General features: G+C 36.4%; 1 non-coding gene across 1 annotated transcript; it reads right to left on the bottom strand.

Annotated features, from left to right (window-relative positions):
• Nucleotides 1-14,171: 14,171 nt before the first annotated feature.
• On the bottom strand, nt 14,172-14,245 carry Trnat-cgu (transfer RNA threonine (anticodon CGU)). The gene has a single exon. It is a non-coding gene; the product is annotated as a tRNA-Thr (tRNA).
• Between the last annotated feature and the right edge of the window lie 13,751 nt (nt 14,246-27,996).

Below are 27,996 nucleotides of genomic sequence, written 5' to 3'. Positions count from 1 at the left end.
CAAGTTGAAGATTTGGACCTACTTATTGTTCTATAATCTGCAGGGTCCCTGGTCTGATTCCGAGGTCCTTGATCCATTTTGAGTTGAGTTTTGTGTAGGGTGAGAGAGAGGGGTTTAATTTCATTCTGTTGCATATGGTTTTCCAGTTTTCCCAGCACCATTTGTTGAAGAGGCTATCTTTTCTCCATTGCATATTTTTGGACCCTTTGTCTAGTATGAGAAAATTGTATTTATTTGGGTTTGTGTCCATGTCCTCTATTCTGTACCATTGATCTACCTGTCTATTTTGGTACCAATACCATGCCGTTTTTGTTACTATTGCTTTGTAGTAGAGTTGAAGATCTGGCATTGCAATACCCCCTGCTTCGTTCTTGCTACTTAGGATTGCTTTAGCTATTCTAGGTTTTTTATTCTTCCAGGTGAATTTCATAATTGCTTGCTCTATTTCTGCAAGGTACATCATTGGGATTTTAATTGGAATTGCATTGAATCTGTATAGCACTTTAGGTAGTATGGCCATTTTGACAATATTAATTCTGCCTATCCAGGAACATGGGAGATCTTTCCATCTTCTAAGGTTTTCTTTAATTTCTTTCTTTAGTGTTCTGTAGTTCTCATTGTAGAGGTCTTCCACCTCTTTTGTGAGATTGATTCCCAAGTATTTTATTTTTTTCGATGCTATTGTGAATGGGGTAGTTTTCCTAATTTCTCTTTCTGAAGATTCATCACTTATGTATAAAAATGCATTGGATTTATGAGCATTGATCTTGTAACCTGCTACTTTACTGAATTCACTTATGAGTTCTAAAAGTTTTCTGGTGGAATTTCCAGGTTCCTCTAAATATATAATCATGTCATCAGCGAACAGGGATAGTTTGAGTTCTTCTTTTCCTATTCGTATCCCTTTAATTTCTTTGGTTTGTCTAATTGCTCTGGCTAGAGTCTCAAGGACGATGTTGAATAGAAGTGGTGAAAGAGGGCATCCCTGCCTTGTTCCAGTTCTTAGGGGGAACGCTTTCAGTTTTTCACCATTTAGAATGATATTGGCCATGGGCTTAGTGTAGATGGCCTTTACAATGTTAAGGAATGTTCTCACTACCCCAATTTTTTCTAGTGTTTTGAGCATGAATGGATGCTGTATTGTATCAAATGCTTTTTCTGCATCTATTGAAATAATCATGTGGTTCTTAACTTTAAGTCTGTTGATATGGTGAATGACATTTATTGATTTCCGAATGTTGAACCAACCTTGCATCCCTTGGGATGAAACCCACTTGATCGTGGTGCACTATCTTTTTAATATATATTTGTATGCGATTTGCTAAAATTTTGTTGAGAATTTTTGCGTCGATGTTCATTAAGGATATTGGTCTGAAATTTTCTTTCCTCGATGTGTCTCTGTCTGGTTTAGGTATCAGGGTGATATTGGCTTCATAGAACGAGTTTGGGAGGATTCCCTCCTCTTCTATTTCATGGAATACTTTGAGGAGTATTGGAATGAGCTCTTCTTTAAAGGTTTTGTAGAACTCGGCTGAGAACCCATCTGGTCCCGGACTTTTCTTTGTTGGTAGGCTTTGGATGACCTCTTCTATTTCATTGCTTGAAATTGGTTTATTTAAGTTGTGTATGTCCTCCTCGTTCAGTTTAGGTAATTCATATGTCTCTAGAAATTTGTTGATGTCTTCGAGGTTTTCTGTTTTGTTGGACTATAGATTTTCAAAATAGCTTCTAATTATGTTTTGTATTTCAGTCGTGTCTGTTGTGATGTTTCCTTGTTCATTCCGAATTTTAGTAATTTGAGTTTTCTCCCTCTTTCTCTTTGTTAGTGTGGCTAAGGGTTTATCAATTTTGTTTATTTTTTCAAAGAACCAACTGTTTATTTTGTTAATTTTTCCAATTGTTTCTTTTGTTTCGATTTCGTTGATTTCGGCTCTGATTTTAACTATTTCTTGTCTTCTACTACTTTTGGTATTGGTCTGCTCTTCTTTTTCTAGGGCTTTGAGCTGTAGTGTTAAGTCGTTTATTTGTTGATTTCTACTTCTTTTGTTGAATGCGCCCCATGAAATAAATCTTCCTCTAAGTACTGCTTTCATAGTGTCCCAGAGATTTTGATATGATGTGTCTTTGTTCTCGTTTACCTCTAAGAATTTTTTTATTTCCCTCCTGATGTCTTCTGTTATCCATTCATCATATAATAATGTATTATTTAATCTCCAGGTATTGGAGAAATTTCTTTTTTTTTATTCTGTCATTTATTTCTAACTTCAATCCATTATGATCTGATAGAGTACAAGGTAGAATCTCTATCTTCTTGTATTTGCTAACAGTAGCTTTGTGGCATAAAATATGGTCTATTTTAGAGAAGGATCCATGTGATGCTGAGAAGAAAGTGTATTCGTTCTTTGTTGGATGGTATATTCTATATATGTCTGTTAAGTCTAAATTGTTGATTGTGTTATTGAGATCTATGGTTTCTTTATTCAATTTTTGTTTGGACGATCTATCCAGTGGTGAGAGAGGCGTGTTAAAATTGCCTAGTATTATTGTGCTGTGGTCTATTTGATTTCTGGAATTGAGAAGGATTTGTTTGACGTACGTGGATGAGCCAATGTTCGGGGCATAGATATTTATGATTGTTATGTCTTGCTGATTTATGCTTCCCTTAAGCAGCATGTAATGTCCTTCTTTATCCCTTCTGACTAGTTTTGGCTTGAAGTCCACATTATGTGAAATGAGGATGGATACTCCAGCTTTTTTGCTGTGTTCGTGTGCATGGTATGTTTTTCCCCATCTTTTCACCTTTAATCTATGGGTATCTCTTTCTATGAGATGAGTCTCTTGCAGGCAGCATATTGTTGGATTTTTCTTTTTAATCCAATCTGCCAGTCTATGTCTTTTGATTGATGAGTTCAGGCCATTAACATTCAGGTTATTATTGTGATATGATTTGTATTCCCAGTCATTTGACTCGTATTTGTTTTTTGACATGATTTGGTTTCTCCTTAGGTATCTTGGAATTTAAAAAAAGAAAACACTTTATGATTTCTATAAGACTACAATAATTCAGGTAGATTTCACAGCATTGAAGTTTCATAGTCTTAATTAGGACTCCAAGAAGTGGCTTAAAAAAATAAATATTTTACCAAATTCAGAATAACAAAATCTGTAGGACTTTTTTTTTCTTTCAGTAACAGGGGTCTACTTCATGCTTTACATATAACCCTTGCTTCTCTGCCACTGCAGCTTATTATAAAAGCATTATATAAATGTGTGTGTTCCATAACAGACCATATTATCTGCCCTCCAGCTCACACAACACAGGAATAAAGAAATCCAGACTTTGGGGCTGGCACCAGAAGATCTAAGAAATGACTCTCTCTAGGCTGCAAGCAAAGTATGACTTGACAGGGCACTGCTGAAGTGTAGCCTTCATATTGCTCTTTAAAAGCCCACTGGTCCCCTGACAGAATCACAGCCTGAGTTGAAAGTCCATTGTGTATTCTCCTTTGCTAACAAAAGAATAAAAAAACCCACCCCCCTCTTTCTCAAAACCGTTTCTCATTATTGGATCATCATTGAGAACAAAGACTGAGTTTTCAGTATCACTTCCATTCCCCACTTAAGGAATGTACTTGCAGCATAGAAAACACATCCTTTTACTTCATGGGTGATATTGTAATTATATGTTTAACTTTATTTAAAATAGCATAATTTCTCCATTGGCTAAACCAATTTACATTCCCACCAGCAACCTACAAAAGATCCAATTTTTCTATAGCTTTGTCAGCATTTACTACTGTCAGAATTTTATAAAAATATTGTCATTCCAGTAGCTGTGCTCCTTTATGGGGTTTGATTTATATTTTATTTGAGTAGCATAATTAATGACTAATGATATTGCACATCAACATCATGTTCATGTGCATATTTGACATCTATATATCTTCTTTGTACTTTTCTTTTTAAATTTTTAAAAAATGTGTCCTCATTAACTATACTTGACAGCAGAATATGCATTTTGACACATTGTACACAAATAAAACACAACTTCCTCATTGGTCTGACTGCATATGTAATCCTATGTGTATGCAGGGTCTGTCTTATTCCACCATCTTTCCCACTTCCCACACCCTCTCCCCTCCCTCACTCCCCTCTGCCCAATCCAAAGTTCCTCCATTCTTACCCTGCAAGGAATCTCCATACTGCTTTCTGTAATGGTTGTACCAATTTGCAGTCCCACCAGCAATGTGGGACTCACCAACATTTATTGTTGCTTGTACTCTTGATAATTGCCATTCTGACTAGAGTGAGATGAAATCTTAGAGTAATTTTGATTTATATTTCTTTAATTGTTAGACATGATGGAAATTTTTTTTCATATGTTTATTGATTGATTATATTTCTTCTGTGATGTGTCTGTTCAGTTTCTTAGTCCATTTATTGATTGTTGTTTTTTTTTTTTTTGGTGTTAGGTTTTTTGAATTCTTTATGTATCCTGGAGATCAGTGCTCTGAGGTGCATGTGGTAAAGATTTTCTCCCATTCTGTAGGCTCTCTCTTCATGTTATTCATTGTTTCCTTCAGTGAGAAGAAGCTTTTTAGTTTGAATCCATCCTATTTATTGATTCTCTATTTTATTTCTTGCACTTTCGGAGTCTTGTTAAGGAAGTCAGTTTGTAAGCCAACATGATGAAGACTTGGGCCTACTTTTTCTTCTATTAGGCTCAGGGTCTCTATTCTAGTGCCTTTGTCTAGTATGAGATAACTGTATTTATGCAGGTTTGTCTTTGTGTCTCCTATTCTGTATCATTGGTCTACTTCTCTATTTTGGTTCCAATACCATGCTATTTTTGTTACTGTTACTCTGTAGTATAGTTTAAGGTCTGGTATTGTGGTGTATATCTTCTTTAGAAGTGATTGTTCAAGTTATTCCCATTTCCTGTTGGAAATGGATTGTTTATCACTGTTCAAGTTAGAGAGTTCTTTATTTGAATACAAGTCTTTGCCCTATTTGTGTTTTGCAAATATTTTCTTCTGGATATTCTGTTACACGTTGAGGGAGTTGTGGTAATTTGTGGTTTCTAAGGAACTGATTTGTTTCATCTAAGTTGTCAGACTTCTGTGTGCAGAGTTCTTTGTAATAGTATTTTATCTTGCCAGGGCCTGTAAGATCTGTATGACATCTCCTCTTTCATTTCTAATATTGGTGACTTGTCTGTACTCTGATTTTCTTGTCACTCTTGCCAGTGATTTGTAAGTTTAAAACATTTTCTATCAGCTTTATTTTTATTGATTGTCATTTTTAATTCAATTTAATTAATTTCAACTCTAGTCATTATTACTTCCTTCCTTCTGCTTATTTTGATTTTGTTCTTCTTTAAATAGGACCTGGTGCCAGGGCCAAGTGTTGAAGATGCCAAACCACTCTAGAGTTTTCTGTCAAGGCCCAGACAAGGCAAGTATGTTGTAAATGGGAAGTCACTCCCCCTTGTGGAATCTTTAACAATCATATCTACAGAGTTGCTGTTAATTACATCAGAGAGGCAGAAAAAATAGAAGTGTAATCTATTACACTTATAGGTTTTAGAGATAGGAGGCTTGGTATTCCACACAAGGAGCATATGAAAGCAACTGAGGTAGCAGAGACCCATGAGAAAATGTCTTTACTGGGTGCCAGGGTGGAAAATAAAGCAAAAGGTGTGAGGAGATTTTGAGTGTGTTTGAATGTCATTAGGTGCCAGTGAAGAAAGGGCAACAAGTAGAACTTATGGCAAGGATCAGTTTTAGCATGCTAGTGCACCTGGTAACCTAGTTGGGTTGCTTATGGGTTCTGTGAAGATGTTGAGGCATCAGGAAGATATGATGTTTTAAAAATTTATAATACAGCATGGATGCATGTGCTTACTCCTCTGCTATGTATCAATGTCCAACATCTCATTTCATGTTCTAAATATTTCTTAGCCTTTGCTTAGAAATGGTGTAATGAGTGAAGAACTTAGATTTACTCTCTGATTAAAAGTCTACTTGTGGTTACCCTCTGTGTCCTTTTTGAAACTTTATTTTATAACAAATATAGATCTATAGGAAGCTACAAAAAGATAATGGGTCCCCATGTACTCTTTGACCAATTTCCCCTATTTGTTACATTTTAGGTACCAATAGTATAATCTCAAAATCATAATTATACATGGGTATAATTACAATGTATGTGTATAGTTTTATGACATGTATATTTCTGCAACCACCACTTCCATCGACATACACAATTATTCCATAACCATGAAGATCTTCCTAATTCACAGTTACACCCCTGCTGACCCTCCACCATATCTAACCTTAGGAAACCACCAATCTCTCCTTCACCTCTGTAAATTAGCCACTGAATGTAAGCAACTGTTATGTTAGTAGAGTCATACAATGTATCTCCTCATGCCTTTGCCCATTTCCTAATTTATTTTCTGTTTTACTGTTAAGTTCTTTATTATGAATATATGCTTATGTATATTTGTATGTATCTTCTTTTGTCACATAGGTGATTGGTAAATATGTAGCTTGTTTTCCTGTCATTTCATCAGGATCTTTTACATTTGGCCATACTTACAGCTCTATTTCTGAGTTCTTAGTTGATTTCTTTGATGTATGGTCTCTTCTTCCAGTACCTACCAAATAAGTCTGAAAATCAGGGAAAGTAATTTCTTCTTTTTTTCAAAGTTATTTTAGAATTTCTGGCCCCTTTTTCATATAAATGTTATAATAATCTTGTCTGCTTCTAATAAATATATTACTAGAATTTTTATTGGAATTATGTTAAACCTGGATATCAATTTAGGAGAACTGGTAACTTCATTATTGAGTAAAACATGAACACAATATATGCCTCCGTTTATTGAGATCTTTGAATTTGTTACTTCTGTCTGTGTGTGCACACATGCACTGGTGCAGAATGTTAGGGATTGAACTCAGACCTCAAAGGTGCTATGAACTATATACTCAGCCCCAAGATTTGGATTTTGTCTGTAATTTTTGTTCGTGCATTATAATTATATATAATGGTGGGATTTATTATTACATGTTCATACATGCATAAAATAAAACAGTATCATTTGGTCAATATCAATCCCCACTATTCTCTCCCCTTCTGCCTCCCTTGGTCCCTTTCCTCTACTCTGATCTTTGTTCAGTTTTCATGAAACGTCCCTCCTCCAACACACACACTTTCTTTTCCTTTGTCCTCCTTGGCTTGCACATAGGAGAGAAAACATGGGACCCTTGAGTTTCTGAGTCTGGCTTATTTAATATAATGTTCTCAGGTTCCATCCCTTTTCCTGCAAATGACATAATTTCATTCTCCTTTAAGCCTGAATGAAACTCCATTGTGTAAATATACTTTTTTCTTAATACACTCATCCCCTAACACCTAAACTGGATACTTAGTTCTGCTCTGTGCATGAATATGCACTTTGGATATTTTACTCAGTGTGTGTTTGTAGTTTCCTTCATACAATTCTTATAGATTATATTTTGACAGAATATACTTAGATATTTCTTTTTTTATGTGATGGCAAATATTGCATTTTTATTTCATTTTTACTTGTTTGCTGACAGTCTATTAGCAATACAATAGATTCCTATGCATTGGTTTTGTACTCTGCAACCTTGTAAAGCTTGCCTATTTTTTCTTCTGGTTTTTTGATTTTGTTTTTGTATATGCTTCTAGTTTTCAATGTGAAAAATCATTGAGTACCTGGCTTGCCTGCCATGTGGGCTGGGGATGGTGGAAGGTATGTAGCTTTGAAGAAACCACATTATCCCATAATTCAGAGCTCAGACTGCAGCTGTCATATTCTGTCAATGGGTTTGTCAGCATGATTCCTGCTTTTGTATTTCTGTCCTCTGCCAGCAGACCAGGCAACTTACTTCTCACACCTTGTAGGAGGTCACTTAGAAATCTCTGATCCATGCTAGCTCAGAGATTCACATCCATATGCCACTCTGACCTGAGTGAAAGTGGTGAACAGGTCATTTTCTGTTCCCCTATGATGAAGCATCTGCCTAGGTCATACCCATTTCTTACTAAGAGGACATCTTTGCTTCCCCTTGCTCCCTGCTGTGGTTTTATAATATATTCTGTTATCCAGAAACAGTGAAAGAATTGGAGTTACCTCTGGGTTTATACATACTTGGATTAGGTGAAAACAGAGTCTGATTACAGGGTGAACCCCTGTCTAAAAGATAATAAAAGGGCATCAAGGACAAAAAGACATGAAAGTAGACATTCACACCGACACTCTTTCAGAGGGAGCATTGTCTTTTGTTGAAAAGTAATACTTTTATAAGTTTTTTGCTTTTGGGGAAGTGGATGACGTGATGATGATAACAGCCCCCAATAGGTGTGCTCCAGATAGTACAAATCTGCCTTCTGAGGGAAAGGGAAGCTTAACTGCTTGGTGTTGGCTTCATTTCGCTAGTAGGTAGGGAATGCCAACTATCTCACTTCTCCAAATTTGTCCCCACATGGAGCTCAGAGTCTTCTGTAAGTAAATACTAGCAGATATTTAAATATCTGTTTTATAGGGATACACATTTTTAGCCTGTTAGTGTTGCCAGATGTCTCAGTCTTGTCCTGAAAAACAAATTTTTTCCAAAATGAAAACTATCATAATTTGAAATATAGTGAATTTTAGTTCTTAGAGGAATAAGCAACTAAAAATAATTCAATATCATTAATAAGTTAGCAGTTTCAAAGATAGTTGCATTGGTTATTGATCGCAGATTGAAGACAAACATTTATGATCTCAAAGACCCTGTGGGTCAGGATTCCAATCAAAGTTTGGTTGTTTACTCCAACTCAGGGTTTCTTATAGGCTGAAATCTAGGTGTTCACTAGGGCTACAGTCATCTCAGGTCTCCACAGTGGGTAGATTCACTTCCCAGCTGCTTTGTTTGCCTTCTGGTGGGCCTTGGGTCATTGTTGGTTGTTGGTAAGAGAGAATAGGGCATTACACTATGGGCTTCTCCATTGGGCAGCTTGCAACATGGCAGCCAGTTTCTTCTAGAGCAAGTGAATAAGAGAGGGGAGCAAGATGATGTTGGGAGTGGCATCTCCTTTTTTCTACTTATTAGAAACAAGCCAGTAAGTGTAGCCCACATTTGAGAAAGTGGGAATCCAAGAGCATGGGAATCTAAGGTAGAGTATGATGGGACTGAGGGGGCCATCTTACAGGCTGTATTTGTAGTTTACAAATTCACAAAATGAACCAGTCTGTTCCATTTATTGTTCATCAACTTCTATTTTTCAGGTCAGTTTTAACATTAAACCAGCATACGATGTGATTAGCCTTAACTATCAGCACATTATGATAGTTCATTGTTCTAATTTGGGTAATGCAGTTGAAATTTTGATGGTTCCAAATTTAATGATCCTCCCCCAATGTTTTCCTACAGAATTTGTTTAATGTAAAGAATCAGAGAAATATTAGAGGCAAGTTCATAATTAAATATAAACTTATATAGATTTCAGAACCCAAGAAAAGATCAATAAAGTCGAGGAAAGTGATCAGGAGGAGAGAGGAGGGAAGGGAAAGGGGAAATACTGAGGAATGATATTGGTCAAATCATCTTGGTACATTGTGTGCACCTATGAATATGTAGCAACAAATCCCACCATTATGTACAACCATAATTCACCAATTAAAAATATGGAAATGTAAAGCTAACAAAACCCAAATCACTTTACAGAACCCTTCTTTTAAGTTGGAATACATAGTTGAACTTTCAAATACTAATTTGGAAGAACTAAAATGATTAATTCACACAGCCAACCATCTCATGGAAACCCAACATCCACCCAACATGTTGTTCGTTATAAACCCAGAGGGCCTACATGTAGCGAGGAAATCATGATGAGGCTGCTTCCTCCACAGTAAGAGCTGTGGCTTAGTGAGCTGCAGTGGGTCTGACCCAAGTTCATGCTCTAAAAGTAGGGTTGCATTATTTCATTCAAACTCCTAGCAAAAGTTACAGTCTATGTATATTTGCCTCCTATTGCCATTAAAAATGTACACAGAATAATCTAGAAGGAAGTTTTCTTATGATTCTGTTCCTTCTGCTTAGACTTTGGTCATTCATAGCTCTGCTGCCTTTAAACACCTTTAATCCTTGGAAGCTCTGGGACCAGTATCAGACTTCACTCTCCTGAGCTCACTGGATTTCTACACCCTGTAGAAGTGAGGGAAGAGGGAAAACACCCTAAACATCCTTGAACTTGAATGTCTCCTTGGTTTTTCCAAGTGTAGATTTCCTTCTTACTAAAAATAAGTAAAATATTGACCTTGAATTAGTCAAAGTCTTCTCGTATATGATACCGAAAGCCTGTGATTAAAAAAAAAAAATTAGTCTTCATCAAAATTCAAACATTTTGAACTTTAAAGGGCACCACAAAGAAGAAGAAGAAGATGAAGAAGGGGGAGGAGGAGGAAGGAAGGAAGGAAGAAAACAAAAAGCTATAAATTGGGAGAAAAATGGTCAAAGCATATATATTTGATAAATGGACTTGTATCATATATGTGTGTAAATATATATGTATATGTAATATAATGTTTTATATAACAAATTATATCCTCAATAAAATTATGGCATTTGCGGGCAAATGGATGAAGTTGGAGAATATCATGCTATGTGAGATAAGCCAATCCCAAAAAACCAAAGGATGAATGATTTCACTGATAAGTGGATGATGATACATAATGGGGGGTGGGAGGGATGCAAGAATGGAGGAAGGAGGGACTTTATAGAGGTAAAACAGGGGTGGGAGGGGTGGGAGGGGTGGGGGGAAGGAAAAATAACAGAATGAATCAAACATTATTACCCTATGTAAATGTATGATTACACAAATGGTATGCTTCTACTTTATGAACAACCAGAGAAACAAATTGTACCCCATTTGTTTACAATTTAAAAAAAAACAAATTATATGTGTTACATATTGTACTTTAAATATAATTTGTTTTAAATGCTATCTTTATATAGAAATTTAATATACTACTTGCATATTTTAATACAACTGAATTACCAGAGGACAAAAGTGCAATTGAAATACAAACAAAAAATTTGAATAGAGCTGAGCACGGTGGTACATCCCTATATTCCCAGTGGCATAGGAGGCTGAGACAGGAGGAGAGCAACTGCAAAGCCATCCTCAGCAATTTAGTGAGGTCTTCAGCAACTTGTGATACCCTGCCTCAAATACAAAAAAAAAGGGGGGGTGGGGAAGTAGATCAATAGTTTACTTCCCCTTGGTTCAATCTATGGCACCAATAAATAAATAAATAAATAAATAATTGAATAGACATTTCATCAAGCAGATCCTATGGAGTAATGACCTCTAAGCACATCGCTGCGGTTTAGACCTTAAACATCCCTCATAGGCTTATATGCCAAAGGCTTTGTAGCCAGCCTGTGGTGTTATTGGGCAGTGGTGGAATCATTAGGACATAGAGTCTAGTGGGAGGGGGTTGTCATTGATTGAATATTCTTGTAAGGGATATTGGGTCACCAGACCCTTCTGCTCTTTCTCTTTGCTTCCTGGCCACCATGTGATGTGCAGCTTTGCTCTACCAAATGCTCCCACCATGATGTTCTGCCACACCACAGGCCCAAAAGTAATGAAATCTTTGAAACCCTAAGCTAAAATAAACTTTTCCCATTTATGAGTTGTTTATCTTAGGTGCTTTGTCATAGTGATATAAAGCAGACAAACACACACATGAAAAGATCATCCATATCATTAACCATGAGGAAAATGTAAATTAAAACCACAATGAGATCCATTTCACAATCACTAGAATAACTGTTATAAAAAAAATGAAAAATAATGAGTTTTGCTCATGGGAATGTAAAATGATGCAACCATTACAGAAAGCTTTCTGGCACATATTTAAAAATTAAAACATAAAAGAACTGTATGATGCAGCAATTTTACTCCTGTGTATCCAAGAGAAATGAAAGCATGCACCCACACAAAGACATACATGAATTTCATAGCAACATTATTCACAATAGCTCAAAACAATCCACGTGTCCATCCATGCTACGACATAGATGAACCTCAACCATGAACTAGTGGGGAATAAAAGGCACAGATTGTAAAACTCCATTTTATGAAATGTCCATAAAAGATAAATTCATAGACAAAAAAAGTATAGAAAGCTGGAGTAGGACTGAATAGTGGCTATATATGATGTAAGGCATTTTTATGTGGTGATAGAAATGTTCTAAAGTTGGATTGTGGTATTAGTTGCACAACTATATAAATTTACTAGGACCTTTGAATTATACACTCAGTTTGGGGAACTTTTATCACAGGTAGACACCAATAAGCTGGTAAATAAAATAGCAACTGCTGGGGTTTTAAGCAGTGAAGTTTGAATGCTTGGTACATAGTCAATAAATGACAGTTATTAGTATTGCTATTGTCTTGATTCCTGGCTCTTCTTTGTTACCATTTCAATCATTTAACTATGGTACAAGGTTATTGTCCTAAGAGACCAAACTTGTACATTCACAAGAGTCAAACACAGAGTAATAGCCCATCTTTTTCCATGTTTTTATATCATTTAAATGATAGTAAAACTGAGGAATGTATGACATCATAATTTCATAATGATAATGAAACAAAATGGAATTATGTCCATTATTTAGTTAGACCTTATAAAAATTGGAACTTATTTTCCCTAAATTGTAATCCATTACAGTAAAAGCTCTGTCATTTCTTTTAGAAGTTTTCACTTTACACCAAAACCAAATTATCTTCAACTGAATCTTGGGAAACCATTTACTCTAAAACAAACTATTGCTCTCATAATGCTTTTCTGAAATATATTTTATAAGTCCTTTTGCTTGATGGTCTATAATTAGAGACACAACAGGGAAAATAGAATAAAAGAACTGAAATCACAATAGCAGAATAAATTTTACAGGCTAATTGGAAACTTTGGGAATCACGAATTTTAATTAACACTTGATGTTTGCAAATTAGCTATTTTTTAAAACCATTAAATTTTGCTTCTCTTCTATCTGTAAAAAACGTATTTTAAATAGTGAATGTAAAAACCAAATGGGAAAGATTGTACCAATAATGCAAATGGTTTGCTTTTCTTTATGTTTCTCAAGGGTCTGTTCCAGGCTTTATGTTTGCTTGCTTACATTGCTAAGGAACTACTATTCTGTTAGAGTAAAGCCCAAGGAAACACCAGTAAAACCAAATGTTTGAAAATAATTTTAGCAAGAAAAAGAATGCTAAATAGAATCGTGTTTCTTTACATTTCAAAACTTGTATCAGTTAAAACCACAAAAGTTATTTCTTAGTCACATCATAAATCAAGTAGAAGGTATTTACTTTCAGTGTAAAATTTAAATTATTCTCTGTCTAAATATTGAAACCAATTTCTTATTGAAACATGTTTTTCTTTACTGCTATTGAGATGTTACACAGCTTTGTACACTGAAAGACAAAACTCTCAGAGGATGCTTTTTTAAACAGATCCAACGTTTCTCTGCATCAGATGGCATAAATAATTAAAAATAACTGCACATCACGTCTGTTCTCAGTTGAATGAAGTCTCAGCTCCTCCCTTGTCAAATAAGAAATAACCTTTGTTGTTTAACTGCTCAGAGTTTTGAATTGCTTATATCACAGCATAATCTTTCCTTTCCTCACTGACCTAAGTATTTAGTTTCTATACTTTTTGTCTTTTAATTACAAGGAACTTATTTTCATTCATGCTTTATATGAGAATATATGTGACTCTATATGCCTATTTTAAATAAAATTAAATTTCATCACTATCAAGTTGTAAAATGTAAGGTTGTGCCTTTGTCTATAGGAGATTAATACTGAAATTAATCTGAGATTTTCAGTAACAACTGTGTAAGTTTAAGAACTATGCTTGGAAGAGAGTCAAGAATTAGAGTGGATTATTTAGAAATTGCATTCAACTGAAAGACATAGTAGCCCCCAAACAATTAAGATATATAGAGAGGAAGATATAATATTTATGTATGTATGTATATTATGTATTTGTATATTTTATATAAGCACAATTGTATGTCAAATGATATTTATAACTATATTATTATATTTATTTTATTTTATTTTTTTATTTATTTATTTTTTTGCAGTACTGGGGATTGAACCCAGGGCTTTGTGCTTACGAGGCAAGCACTCTACCAACTGAGCTATATCCCCAGCCCCATTATTATATTTATTTTAAACATATATACTCACATAATGATACACAAAAAATTAGAGGTTTATATTTTCTCACATTAAAATTCAAAGGTGACAGGTAGGCACTGTGGCATGAACCTCTAATCCCATCACCCAGGAGACTAGGGCAAGAGGCTCACGTGAATCTTGGAACAACCTGGGCAACATAGTGAGGCCCACATCCATTAATAAAAAAAATAAATAAATAAGTACAATTCAAAGGTGAGCTGTACATGCACATAGTGGGTGGGGCAGCTTCATAATATGATTGCACAACCTTTCTACCAACTCCTCCAGGTACCCCAAAGCAAAACAAAACAACAACAAAAAGATTCCTTTTATTTTTTTGCTATGATTATCACATATACCCTTGACTTACAAATATTGTTGGATCCCACTATAATCACATTACTTCATTTATTTGAAGCTCCATCTCTTGAAGTCTATCTCATTTTATCCCAACTTCAACCAAAATTTCCTGTGTACACATCTTGGGCATGCATCAAACATTGTTGATACTGCTTTCATGGAAAGAGCAAAGTTTGCACTAACCTTCATCTTCAGGAATTTCCATGTACATGTTGTACTGATACGCTGCAAATACTGTTCAAAACTCCTAATAATATTCTTAAGTAACACTTGTCTCCACAAGATGAAATAAAAGGGAAGGATTTGGAAGCACATCAGTTTGTTCTATGCCATTTGTGACAGAATTTTGGTATTTCTATGTTCACAGTGATAAAATTCTGAATAAAGGAAAGAGAAATCACTTGATCTCAAAAGTTGCTTATATACTCCTGTTCTTCAGAAAACAACGTAAGTGCTGGTTATCTGTCAGGTAGTATAATAAAGACATAATGTATGATTTTGGAAACCTTTCAAAAAAACCATTTAACTCCTTACCTCATAAAATTACAGATTTAAATAAACATTTATTGAGGCTGCAAGAGTTACATTGGACTCAATTATACAACTTAGGTTCACCTAAATTAAGGTGAAAATTTTTATAACTGACAAATCTGAAGAGAAATGGACAGAAATGGCTTAAGCTTACCTAAATTTTTAATCCAGTCACAAAACATTGTGGGACTAAGGAGCAACATAATAGTTGTTCTTATCATCAAAGACCTGCACAAAGAGACTGAGAAAGGAAAAAGGTGAGCTGTACATGCACATGGTGGGTGTGCACATAATTGAAAATAGATCAAAAGGCAAAAATTGGTGTTCTGGAGTCTGGGAAATAATAGAAAATATGATGTGAAATATGAATAAAACTTGCTGCTAAGATACTCGGGAAAATCACAGAAATTTCTAAAGGTGATATAAGCCCTGATGTATAATACAAAATCTATATGTTCAAAGAACCAAAAAATAAATTGTGAAATTTGCATTTCAGAAGTCAACCAAATCAAAAAGAAAATTCAGTATCAGGAGCATGAGACAGAAAATGTAATATAGTTGAAAGAAAAGGAGGATCAGTTCAAATTATCCATGGTTCACATGACTTTAAAAATGGCCAACACAGGCTACCTTGTTACCAGGAGAAAAATGTTCTAATGCTGTGGGAAAGCCCTGGACAAACTTCCTTTCCCCCTAGAAAGCTTTTTTGAAGTATATTGAAGTGTACTGGGTTGAATGGTGTCTCTTCAAATTCATATCCACCAAGGATTTCAGAATGTCAACAAAAGGAATTGATAATGGCTTTGGAATTGAGAAGTGGATAGACTGGAAGCATTTTGAAGCTTATGACGGGGAAGAAAACTTCTATTTCTTTAATTAGAAATTAGAAATACAAATGTTAAAGGTAATTCTTACCAGGAATGGTGGCATACATCTGTCGTTCCAGCTACTTGGAAGGCTAAAGCAAGAAGATCACATTTGTTCAGTAGTTTGAGGCCAGCCTGGCCAACACAGCAAGACCCCATTTCTTTAAAAGAGAAGTCTGGGGAAGGGAGAGGAGAAGAAGGAGGAGGAGAAGAAGAAAAGGAAGAGGAAGAAGAAGAAGAAGGAGAAAAGAAAGGGGGTAATTCTTGTGAAAGCTCAGGAAAAAAGAAATGAAAAGTCTCACAGGAAGCTTCCATCGTCTTTGTGAATACATAAAACATTGCCAACAGGAAGTTAGAAGAAACACTGCTGGTGATGCCCTAAAAGACAGTGAGAACACACTACTGGAAATTGGAGAAAGGGCAATCTTTGTTGTAAGGGAGAAAACTTGGCCATATTATGTGTTGGGGTCTTAAGCCCCCTTGCTCTTCGACCAGCGGCAAGGGAAGGGAGCACTCCCCAACAAGGTCAGATGGGGATAGGTAGGGCCAACTGACTGCCCGCACCCAGCCCTCCGGGCAGAGGACAATCAGATGCATCAGGGAAACCAGTCACAGCAGGAACTCCTTTATTGAGGAAGTCACACAGCTTTTATGTAGGGTGGAAGCTAGCTGGGAACCAATCAGCTTAAAGGTCAGCAAGGCACGGAGATTCATGCAGGCGAGAGTCTCATAGGACTATATGGCAAGCACGAACTGATCATGTTCGCGGAACTGTTGTTAACCAATCCCTGACGGTGGTCTGATTTATCGTCATTAACCTTTGAAACCGCCTTTGAAACCACCTTTGAGCCTTGATCTTGCTCACTCGCCAGGGAGTAAGGAGTCAGCCTGAGTTAATTAACGTGTCATTAGTCCCAACAATTATGTTGTTTGTTTTGGGAAATACAGAACTTATAAATTATGAACTTAGATATTTAGCTGAGAAGATTCCCAAAAGAAACTTCTTGTTACGTACATAACAATGATCTAGAACAGTAATAAATTGGGGAAGGAAATGTCAGGCAAAGGAACCAGCACTTCATTGTTTATGAGGTTTTCAGCCAATCCAGATTATGAAGGATGCAAAAAGTAGGAAATTCTCTGTTGGAAGAGTGCTCTGTAGAGGGTGCCAAGGGGGTTTCTAGACAGCCTTTTTTGTAACTTTATTTGTTCTATTTAGATATATACGAGAGTAGGATGTATTTTGACATATTTAACATACATGGAGTACAAGTTAGGATCCCATTCCTGTGGTTATACATGATGTGGAGTTTCACTGGTCGTGTATTCATATATAAACATAGAAAAGTTATGTCTAATTCATTCTATTATCTTTCCTAGTCTCATCCCCGCTTCCCTTCATTCCCCTTTGTCTAATCCAATGAACTTCTATTCTCCCTGCCCCCCTGGGTGTGTGTTAGCATTCACATATCAAAGAGAATATTCCACCTTTGGTTTTGTGGGATTGGCTTATTTCACATAGCATGATGGTCTCCAGTTCCATCCATTTATCAGCAAATGCTATAATTTCATTCTTCTTTATGGCTGAGTAATGTTCCATTGTGTATTTATATCACATTTTAATCTATTCATCTGATGAAGAGCACCTAGACTGGTTCTGAAGCTTAGCTATTGTGAATTGGACTGCTATAAACATTGATGTGGCAATGTCACTGTAGTATGCTGATTTTAATATACCAAGGAATGGGATAACTGGCCAAATGATGGTTCCATTCCAAGTTTTTGAGGAACCTCTTATACTGCTTTCCAGAGTGGTTGTGCCAGCTTGCAGTTCCACCAGCAATATATGAGTATACCCTTGAACCCCTATCTCTCATCCTGCACAAAACTCAAACTAGATCAAGGATCTAGACATTAGATCAGAGACCCTGTGCCTATTAGAAGAAAATGTAGATCCAACTCTCCATCATGTCAGCTGAGGAACTGAATTCCTGAACAAGACTCCTAAAGTTCAAGAAGTAAAATCAAGAATCAATAAATGGGATGGTACCACACTAAAAAGTTTCCTCACAGCAAAAGAAACAATCAAGAATGTAAACAGAAAGCCTACAGAATGGGAAAAAATCTTCACCCCCTGCGCCTTAGATAGAGCATTAATCTCCAGGCTATACAAAGAACTCAAATAATTCACACCACAAACAAAACAAAATAACCCAATCAGTAAATGGGCAAAGGAACTGAACAGGTACTCCACAGAAGAAATATGAATGGCCAACAAATATATGAAGAAATGTTCAAAATCTCTAGCAATTAGATAAATGTGAATTGAAAATATACTAAGATTATCTCTTTCCAGTCAGAATGACAACAATCAAGAATACAAGTAACAATAAATGTTGGAGAGGATGTCGGGGGAACGGGTACACTCATATATTGCTGGTGGGACTGCAAATTGGTGCAACCACTCTAGACAACATTTTGCTAAAGCTATCAGGTGAGTGAATTGTATGTCCTATTCATCCTCTCAGTAGAAGTCAGGAGTAGAGATGAAATTTTTCAGGAAAGATACGTGGGGGAGCTTTTTCTCTAAAGCTATTTCCCCTTGGCATTAATTAGGGTTTTGAGAATCTAAAATTAGTATAGTTTGGAATTACTATAGCTTGGACTGGAGGGTAAAAAGAATAAGATGAAGGAAGGCTCTTGAACTTTTAGAGTACTATAGGCAGGGGATAGACTGATAGGACTACTTACTCACAACATGGGCTGCCTTTCAAGACAAAGGAATAACAACTCCAAAGCCAGTGTGGATGCAGAGACAGAGTCCACACAGCTGGTCTGAGGCAGGGACCAACAGGATCACATGGTGGGCCCAGAGAGTAGGACCCAGAAGAGAGAGCAAGATCATTCCTAGATCTAATGGAATTTGCCCTAATGAGTTTGGACTTGCTTGAGACCAATGACCCCTTTATTTTGTTCAATTTCTCCCATGGAAATGAGAATGTCCATCCTGTGTCTGTCTCAGTATTTTATTTTGGAAACTCATTAAGTTATTTTCTAGTTTCACAGGTCCACAGAAAAAGAGAAATTTTTTTTTTTTTCCTGGCATAGACCTTAGCCAGAGTGTCACCCATGCCTGATTTAGCTAATTCAGTTGATGAGATTGTGAGTTTCTAATTTGATAATATTTTGGACAGTGTTGATGCCATAATGGGTTATGACTTTTAGTATCTTGTAATGGGTTGAGTATATTTTCATGCAGGTTGGACATGAGTAGTAGTTACTGCTTGGAAATAGTTATTATTCTTACTGCTCTTTTATTCAGATTTTTGGTGAATATTTTTGTTTACCCTTCTATTTTTCTACTTGAACTTTACAATTGGCACCTCGCAAATCATCAAAACAAAAAAGCAAAAACTGTTGTTATTTTAAGTGAGATCACAATCAGTGCATAAATTAACTTAGCAATAACTGACATCTTAATGACACTATCTACTTAAGATCAATTATTTAAAACTTATCTGCCAGATACAAGTTTTCTTGTTGTAGGTTTTCTATACTACTTTAAAAATTTTCCTTATACTTTTGGATTTTTTTTTATTGATCTTTTTATGCAAAAAACATGAAGTAGTTTCTTCCATGTATCTTCTCAATGGTTGTTGATTACAGATGTTTATTTTTATAGTGCAATTCAGTTTGGATTAGAATTCTGCAAAACAGGCAAAACTGACACAATTATAAATGTAGTATGCATATGTAAAGATATTTTATTTCTTATGACTCAGCCTAAATTAATGTAGACTATTAATCCATAGCTTCTTATCAGCAGTGCATTAAGGGCACATGTGTCTAGGATACAATTATACTGCAGCTCTGTTGATAATTGTAAAACTGTTGGTCTCCTTTCATTCATTTCATTTTATTTTCTTAGGTTAGACTTTTATGAATTTAACCATAAATTTATGGTTCTCCAAAATAGAGTTATGTTTGACAGTGTTGAGGATGAATAGTAAATCTATAATAAATTGTTTCTAAGAACCACAAAACCCTTAAGACTTGATTTGCTAAGGTGACCTATGGAAAAATAACATCTTCAAACATTGGTTGCTAGTGAGAAAGGTAAGATTAAAACCATAATGCCTACTGTGGGGGCAGGTGGAGCTCTTTTTAATAGATACATTGAGATATGATTCATATATCCTAAAATTACCCATTTAATACGTAAAATGAATGGATTTAGCATAGCAACAGTGTACAGCTATTATGAAAATTTAACTTTTTACAGACTGCATTTTGATATTGTCTAATTTTAGAATATATTCACCATGTTCACAAAGAAACAATACCTACTAGTAGCCAGTTCACATTTACTGCTAGTTAGTAATGATTCCTCTACTTCTTGTCTCCAGACACTCATCACTCCTAGAAATTTAATATAAATGAAATCTTATGATATTCTCTTTGGGGACTGGATTCTTCCACTTAGCACAATATTTTGAAGGTTCATCCATGAAGGATTTATCAGCATGTATTTCCTTCTTATAGCTGAATAATAGGTCATCGTATGCTATACTTCACTTTCTATATCCATTAATCATTTGATAGACACTTAGGTCATTTCCACATTTTGATTCATTAATATTACTGAAATGAGCATTTACATGCAAGTTTTTAAATTTTCACTTCTTTTTTGAACATAATTGAACCTGTGAACCAAATTGCTGGATCATATAGTAAATCTGTGTTTAGCATTTTGAGAATCTGCCAAATTGTTTTCTAAAGTAGATGCATCATTTATATTCCCATCAGCAATATATGAGGATTCCACTTCATGTTCATCCTCATCAGCATTTGCTTATATCTTTCTTCTATATTTTAGCCATACAAGTGCTTGTGAAGTAGCAACTCATTTTGGTTTTGATTTGCATTTTCCTTATGACTGATGATTTTGAGGATTGTTTTTACTTTTTTATTTTGTCTTGCAGGGAATGGTGGTAGGAATTGAACCCAGGACCATGTGCATACTAGGCAAATGAGCTACCACTGAACTGTATACCCAGCTTGATTTTGAGGATTTTTATGTGCATGTTTCAGCCAGTCATTTGCATATCTTCTTTAGGGAAATGGCTACACAAATTATTAGCCCATTTTTTAGTTAGTCCATCAGTGTTTTTATTAGAGTTCTTGAAATCCCTTTAAAATTTTATGATGCTAACACTCCTCTTATTGTCTGAAGTTGCTTACTAAGAAAGAGACTAAGCATCTCAAGTAAATATCTACAGTGAGTTCAGCTGTTAGAAATCATAAGTGTCAGATCCATTGTGTTCAGTAAGGGCTACCCACAATAGTGCATTTGTTCTTAAAAACTAATGCATTTTCAATGATTAAATAAAGTGAAGCTGTTGAATGAACATGAGTTAGTTTCCCTGTATTGGGTGTCCTTGGAGGAGAGTTGGTCATCGAGATGGGAACCTCCAGGTGGCTGGGCTATACATCAGTGTGGAGTGGAGCAGAATCCCCTGGGTGTCAGAGGCAGAGGCAGGGGAAACTGGGGATAACTGAGCTGGGGCCCAGATCAGGTCCACCACTGGGCACAGATTTAATTCCTCTGATGTAGAATTTGAAGTCTACTCTTCCTGGATTATCTTTGGAGAAAAAGTCTCAATACTCCCTAATTATAATTTGCTATGAAGTAATTCAGCTTGGTGTTTTTCCCTTCGATAGGCCATGGAGACAGGGAACCAACATCAATTAAGCCATGGCTCCAGGGATCAGCAACTTTGTGTCAGTGACTGGAGGTGCTCCTGATTGTGAGAACCAGGGGTAAAAGTGTGTGATACCCACTACTGTACTCAGCACATAACATCTTCCCTATGCCACAAGACCCTGTTGCTCAACCTAGAGGCTCAGGTGAGGAAGGACTAGATAGAGCCCCCTTAAGCTAAGGGGAGGCCACCTGCACAAAACCCAATCATTCATCCCAAATTTCCAAATGCTGCCACTTTGAAACTCGGATATTGTTGATTTCATAATGTTAAATGTAGAAATTGTAGAAAATTATTTCTTTCTAAATATTTTTCATATTTTTCACACATTTTATAATGAGTATAAATTACTCTTTTTTTTTTTTTGATACCAGGTATTGAACCAAGAGATGCTTAAACACTGAGCCATGTCCCCAGCTTTTTTTTTTTTTTCCTTTATTTTTTTTAAATTTTGCAATGGTGTCTCACTAAGTTGCTTAGGGCCTCACAGAATTGCTGAACTGACCTAGAACTTCTGATTCTCCTACCTCAGCCTTCCAAGCCACTGGGATTATAGGCATAAGCCACCACACCTGGCTGAATTACTATTATAATTAGGAAACCCTAATTATAAAAATAGACAAGGAAGTACATTTTTTTTATTGTACACAAATGGCATACATGTTGTTTCTCTGTTTGTACATGGAGTAAAGGCATACCATTTGTGTAATCATAAATTTACATAGGGTGATGTTGTTTGATTCATTCTGTTATTTTTTCCCTTCCCCCCACCCCTCCCACCCCTCTTTTCCCTCTATACAGTCCTTCCTTCCTCCTTTCTTGCCCCCCTGCCTAACCCTATCTCTAACCCTAACACTAACCCCTCCCATCCCCCATTATGTGTCATCATCCACTTATCAGCAAGATCATTCCTCCTTTAGTCTTTTGAGATTGGCTTATATCACTTAGCATGACATTCTCCAATTTCATCCATTTGCCTGCAAATGCCATGATTTCATCATTCTTTATGGCTGAGTAATAGTCCATTGTATATATATGTACCACAGTTTCTTTATCCTTTCATCAATTGAAGGACATCTAGGTTGGTTCCACAAACTGGCTATTGTGAATTAAGCAACTATGAACATTCATGTGGCTGTATCTCTGTAGTATGCTGATTTTAAGTCCTTTGGGTATAGGCCAAGGAGTGGGATAGCTAGGTCAAATGGTGGTTCCATTCCAAGTTTTCTAAGGAATCTCCACACTGCTTTCCAGAGTGGCTGCACTAATTTGCAACCCCACCAGCAATGTATGAGTGTACCTTTCTCCCCACATCCTCTTCAACACCTGTTGTTGCTTGTATTCTTATATTCACCATTCTAATTGGGGTGAGATGGAATTTTACGGTGGTTTTGATTTGCATTTCTCTTATTACTAGAGATGTTGAACATTTTTTCATATGTCTGTTGATTGCTTGTAGATCTTCTTCTGTGAAGTGTCTGTTCATTTCCTTAGCCCATTTGTTGATTGGGTTATTTTCATTCTTGGTGTAGAGTTTTTTGAGTTCTTTATAGATTCTGGAGATTAGTGCTCTATCTGAAGTATGATTGGCAAAGATTTTCTCCCACTTGTAGGCTCTTTCTTCGCATTTCTGATAGTTTCCTTTGCTGAGAGAAAGCTTTTTAGTTTGAGTCTATCCCAGTTATTGATTCTTGCTTTTATTTCTTGTGCTATGGGAGTCCTGTTGAGGAAGTCTGGTCCTAAGCCGACATGTTGAAGATCTGGACCTACTTTTTCTTCTATAAGATGCAGGGTCTCTGGTCTGATTCCGAGGTCCTTAATCCATTTTGAGTTGAGTTTTGTGCACGGTGAGAGATACGAGTTTAGTTTCATTCTTTTCTCCATTGCATATTTTTGGCCCCTTTGTCTAGTATGAGAAAATTGTATTTATTTGGGGTTGTGTCCGTGTCCTCTACTCTGTACCATTGATCTACCTTTCTATTTTGGTACCAATACCATGCCGTTTTCATTACTATTTCTTTGTAGTAGAGTTGAAGATCTGGTATTGCGATGCCCCCTGCTTCGCTCTTTCTCCGAAGGATTGCTTTAGCTATTCTGGGTTTTTTATTCTTCCAGATGAATTTCATAATTGCTTGCTCTATTTCTGTAAGGTACGTCACTGGGATTTTAATTGGAATTGCATTGAATCTGTATAGCACTTTTGGTAGTATGGCCATTTTGACAATATTAATTCTTCCTATCCAAGAACATGGGAGATCTTTCCATCTTCTAAGGTTTTCTTTAATTTCTTTCTTTAGTGTTCTGTAGTTCTCATTGTAGAGGTCTTCCACCTCTTTTGTGAGATTGATTCCCAAGTATTTTATTTTTTTTGATGCTATTGTGAATGGGGTAATTTTCCTAATTATTCTTTCCAAAGATTCATCACTTATGTATAAAAATGCATTGAATTTATGAGCATTGATCTTGCAACCTGCTACTTTACTGAATTCACTTATGAGTTCTAAAAGTTTTCTGGTGGAATTTCCTGGTTCCTCTAGGTATATAATCATATCATTAGCAAATAGGGATAGTTTGAATTCTTCTTTTCCTATTCGTATCCCTTTAATTTCTTTCGTCTGTCTACTTGCTCTGGCTAGAGTTTCAAGGACGATATTGAATAGAAGTGGTTAAAGAGGGCATCCCTGCCTTGTTCCTGTTTTTAGGGGGAATGCTTTCAGTTTTTCACCATTTAGAATGATATTATCCTTGGGCTTAGCATAGATGGCCTTTACAATGTTAAGGAATGTTCCCACTATCCCTATTTTTTCTAGTGTTTTGAGCATGAAGGAATGCTCTATTTTATCAAATACTTTTTCAGCATCTATTGAAATAATCATGTGATTCTTGACTTTAAGTCTATTGATATGGCGAATTACATTTATTGATTTCCTGATGTTGAACCAACCTTGCATCCCTGGGATGAAACCCACTTGATCATGGTGCACTATCTTTTTAGTATGTTTTTATATGCGATTTACTAAAATTTTGTTGAGAATTTTTTCATCGATGTTCATTAAGGATATTGGTCTGAAATTTTCTTTCCTCGATGTGTCTCTGTCTGGTTTAGGTATCAGGGTGATATTGGCTTCATAGAATGAGTTTGGGAGGGTTCCCTCCTCTTCTATTTCATAGAGTACTTTGAGAAGTATTGGAATGAGCTCTTCTTTAAAGGTTTTGTAGAACTCAGCTGAGAACCCATCTGGTCCTGGACTTTTCCTTGTTGGTAGGCTTTTGATGACTTCTTCTATTTCATTACTTGAAATTGGTCTATTTAAATTGTGTATGTCCTCCTCGTTCAGTTTAGGCAATTCATAGGTCTCTAGCAACCTGTTGATGTCTTCAAAATTTTCTATTTTGTTGGAGTATAGATTTTCAAAATAGCTTCTAATTATGTTTTGTATTTCAGTCGTGTCTGTTGTGATAATTCCTTGTTCATTCTGAATTTTAGTGATTTGGGTTTTCTCTTGTCTTCTCTTTGTTAGTGTGGCTAAAGGCTTATCAATTTTGTTTATTTTTTCAAAGAACCAACTATTTTGTCAAATTTTTGTATTGTTTCTTTTGTTTCAATTTCATTGATTTCTGCTCTGAGTTTAACTATTTCCTGTCTTCTACTACTTTTGGTGTTGGTCTGTTCTTTTTCTAGGGCAAGGAAGTACTTTTTCATTTCAGATTTCCTTTAGCACTAATTTTTTTTTTTAAAGAAACTGCCAGATTAGACCAGAGATAAAGTTCTCATCCAGTATTAAATTAAATACATATTTCCACTTTTGCAGCACTTTACTGGTAGTACTCCCAGACACCATTTTGTTTGAGATGCTGTAATTAGTAAACTGAAAAATACAAATTTGAGCTCATCTTTTGATTCCATCCTATTTGATAGGCTTATTTGAGTCAATGTCTGTCATATGCTCTATTCAACTGTAGGAACAGGCTCAGTAAATTGCATCTTTGAGGGAACTGGATCACCACCCAGCCCATGCAGGTGTCTGTGACCAGGGACATAATCGAGCCAGAATAACTGAGAGTCAAGTGGTGCTGGGCATGTGTGGAAAGGATAAAGGTATAAGAAATGACTATTGATTGCAGCATGGTGAGTCACAACCTACCTTGCTCCCCCACAGCTCTTTCTGTTTGCTGTGACTGAAACAACAATCGACTCATTAGTGCCCCACTCCTCACTAGACTTGTCCTAAAAGGGAACTGTTGGGGTGTCTCAGAGGGCAAATTCTACCCACTCTGGTTTTGAATAATGAACAGAAACATGGCTTTCTCTTCCTGTTTTTATAGCCTTCCTTATAGTAAATTCAAAGACAATTTTATACTCTTCAGATAGTAAAAATTTGTCAATAATTTATTATTATGGCTTGGATATGAATTGTCTTCCCATGGCACCTTTGGTTTTTCAGGAATATTCAGAGATGAAATGATTAAATTATAAGAGCTGTAGCTAATCAGTTCATCCCAATTTAAATGGACTGGCTTGGTGGTTGTTGAGAACAGGGTGATATCTGTGCAGCTAAGTGTCTTAATCACCAGGATACAGGCAGTTGCAACTGCACCCTCAAGAGCCAATAGAAGACAAACAGGACTGCTAGGCCCCTGTGCTTATCGAGGTTGTTAAGAGATATTTGTCTGAGGAATGTGCAGCTGCCTGGAAACCTTATCTATCAAGGACAGGGAGGACTAGCCCCAACTCATCTCCTGCACAGTTCACCCCTTCCCTCCTCCCTTCTTCCTCTAGGACCATTCAGTTCTGGCAGGACCCAAAGAGAATCAAATAGATTGGTGGGACCCAACCAGAGGAGGAATAATGTTTAGCTGTTCAAATGTTAACCAATAACGTACAGGTCTTTGTGTGTGAATGCTTGTAAATCTCTTAAATAGAGGGCTTTCTCACCCCTCAGGGCCGCTCCCCACTCAGCCATTGCAATGGTCTGAGAGGCTGGTTGCGTCCAGGCTCGAGCTAGCAATAAAACCTCGTTGTGTGTCTTGCATTACCGTGTGTGCCCTTTGACTCTCTGGTGATCAGTCAATATCAGGGACCATTCGATATCAGACCCTAACAGTGGTATCCCTAAGTAAGTGGGGTATGACTGAAAGAGGTGGGTCCCTGGGGTATGCCCAGTAAGGGAGTATCTTTCCTGACCCTGCCATGAGCTGAGCTGCTTTCCTCTCTGGACCCATCCTTGAACATGTGCTGCCTCACCTTGGGCCGAGAGAAATGGGGTCCACAACCTATGGATTAAACCTCTGAAATTGTGAACCCTAAAATATACTTTATCTCTTCTGAGTTGTTCTATCAGGTATTTCGTTCACAGCAATGAAAAAGCTGACTAAAATGGTATAGATAGCAAGATATTGGTTTCATTGATTCCAGTTCCTGTTATTTATAGTTGCTTTTGAACTAGTGGTAGTTTACTAATCAATGTGTATGGTACATAAAATACAAAAATTGTCTTTGGTACATGTTATTTTCTCTTGCACTTTAGTAGAATTAGTTGGAGTTGTGAGCAACTCAAATTGCAGCCAGGATTGGGGACAGGCAGTTAGTGTAGAAATAGGGGATCAGGTCAAATGGAGGAAATGGAGGCCATGAAAGCCATCTACCTCTGGAAGTTGGAGACTGCCTCTGGGAGAATGGAATGTCAAGGATCTCTGGAGCCCATTGATTACCAAATTTACCTGCACTGGTCAGGGACTACAGGCAAGGAGCTGCTAATTAATGCCCCCTGGGCCCTTACCTGGCAGAATCACTTTGCCCCTCCCCCTACCTATCTGCTTCTCACTTTTTGCATCTCATCTGCAAAACTAGGCCTAGTCATGTAGGCAGGAAGAAGAGATAAGGGGGGAGAGAACTGTAGAACAAAAGAGACCTTAACCTATAAAAGATGTAGGGCTTGCTCACTTCTTGGGACTCTAGAACATCAGCCATGGCCCCTTCTCCCTCCCCGGAGAAGTCTATATTATTACCTTTAAATAAAACCTGCTTAATATCCTTACCTTGGTGTGCTTCTCTAATGTTCAAGCTTCAACATTTGAAGAAGCAGAACTCGCCATCAGTAAACAGCAGTATCAAAATTATACTTTTAGTATCCTCTTTTTATTCCTTGGTAATCTGATTTCTAATTCTTCAACTAATTTAGAGAATTTATTGTTATTTTCAA

The sequence above is a fragment of the Sciurus carolinensis genome, chromosome 15 (genome assembly GCF_902686445.1).
Source record: "Sciurus carolinensis chromosome 15, mSciCar1.2, whole genome shotgun sequence".
In the NCBI taxonomy this organism is placed as follows: Eukaryota; Metazoa; Chordata; class Mammalia; order Rodentia; family Sciuridae; genus Sciurus; species Sciurus carolinensis.
This window is presented reverse-complemented; position numbering and strand designations above follow the sequence as displayed.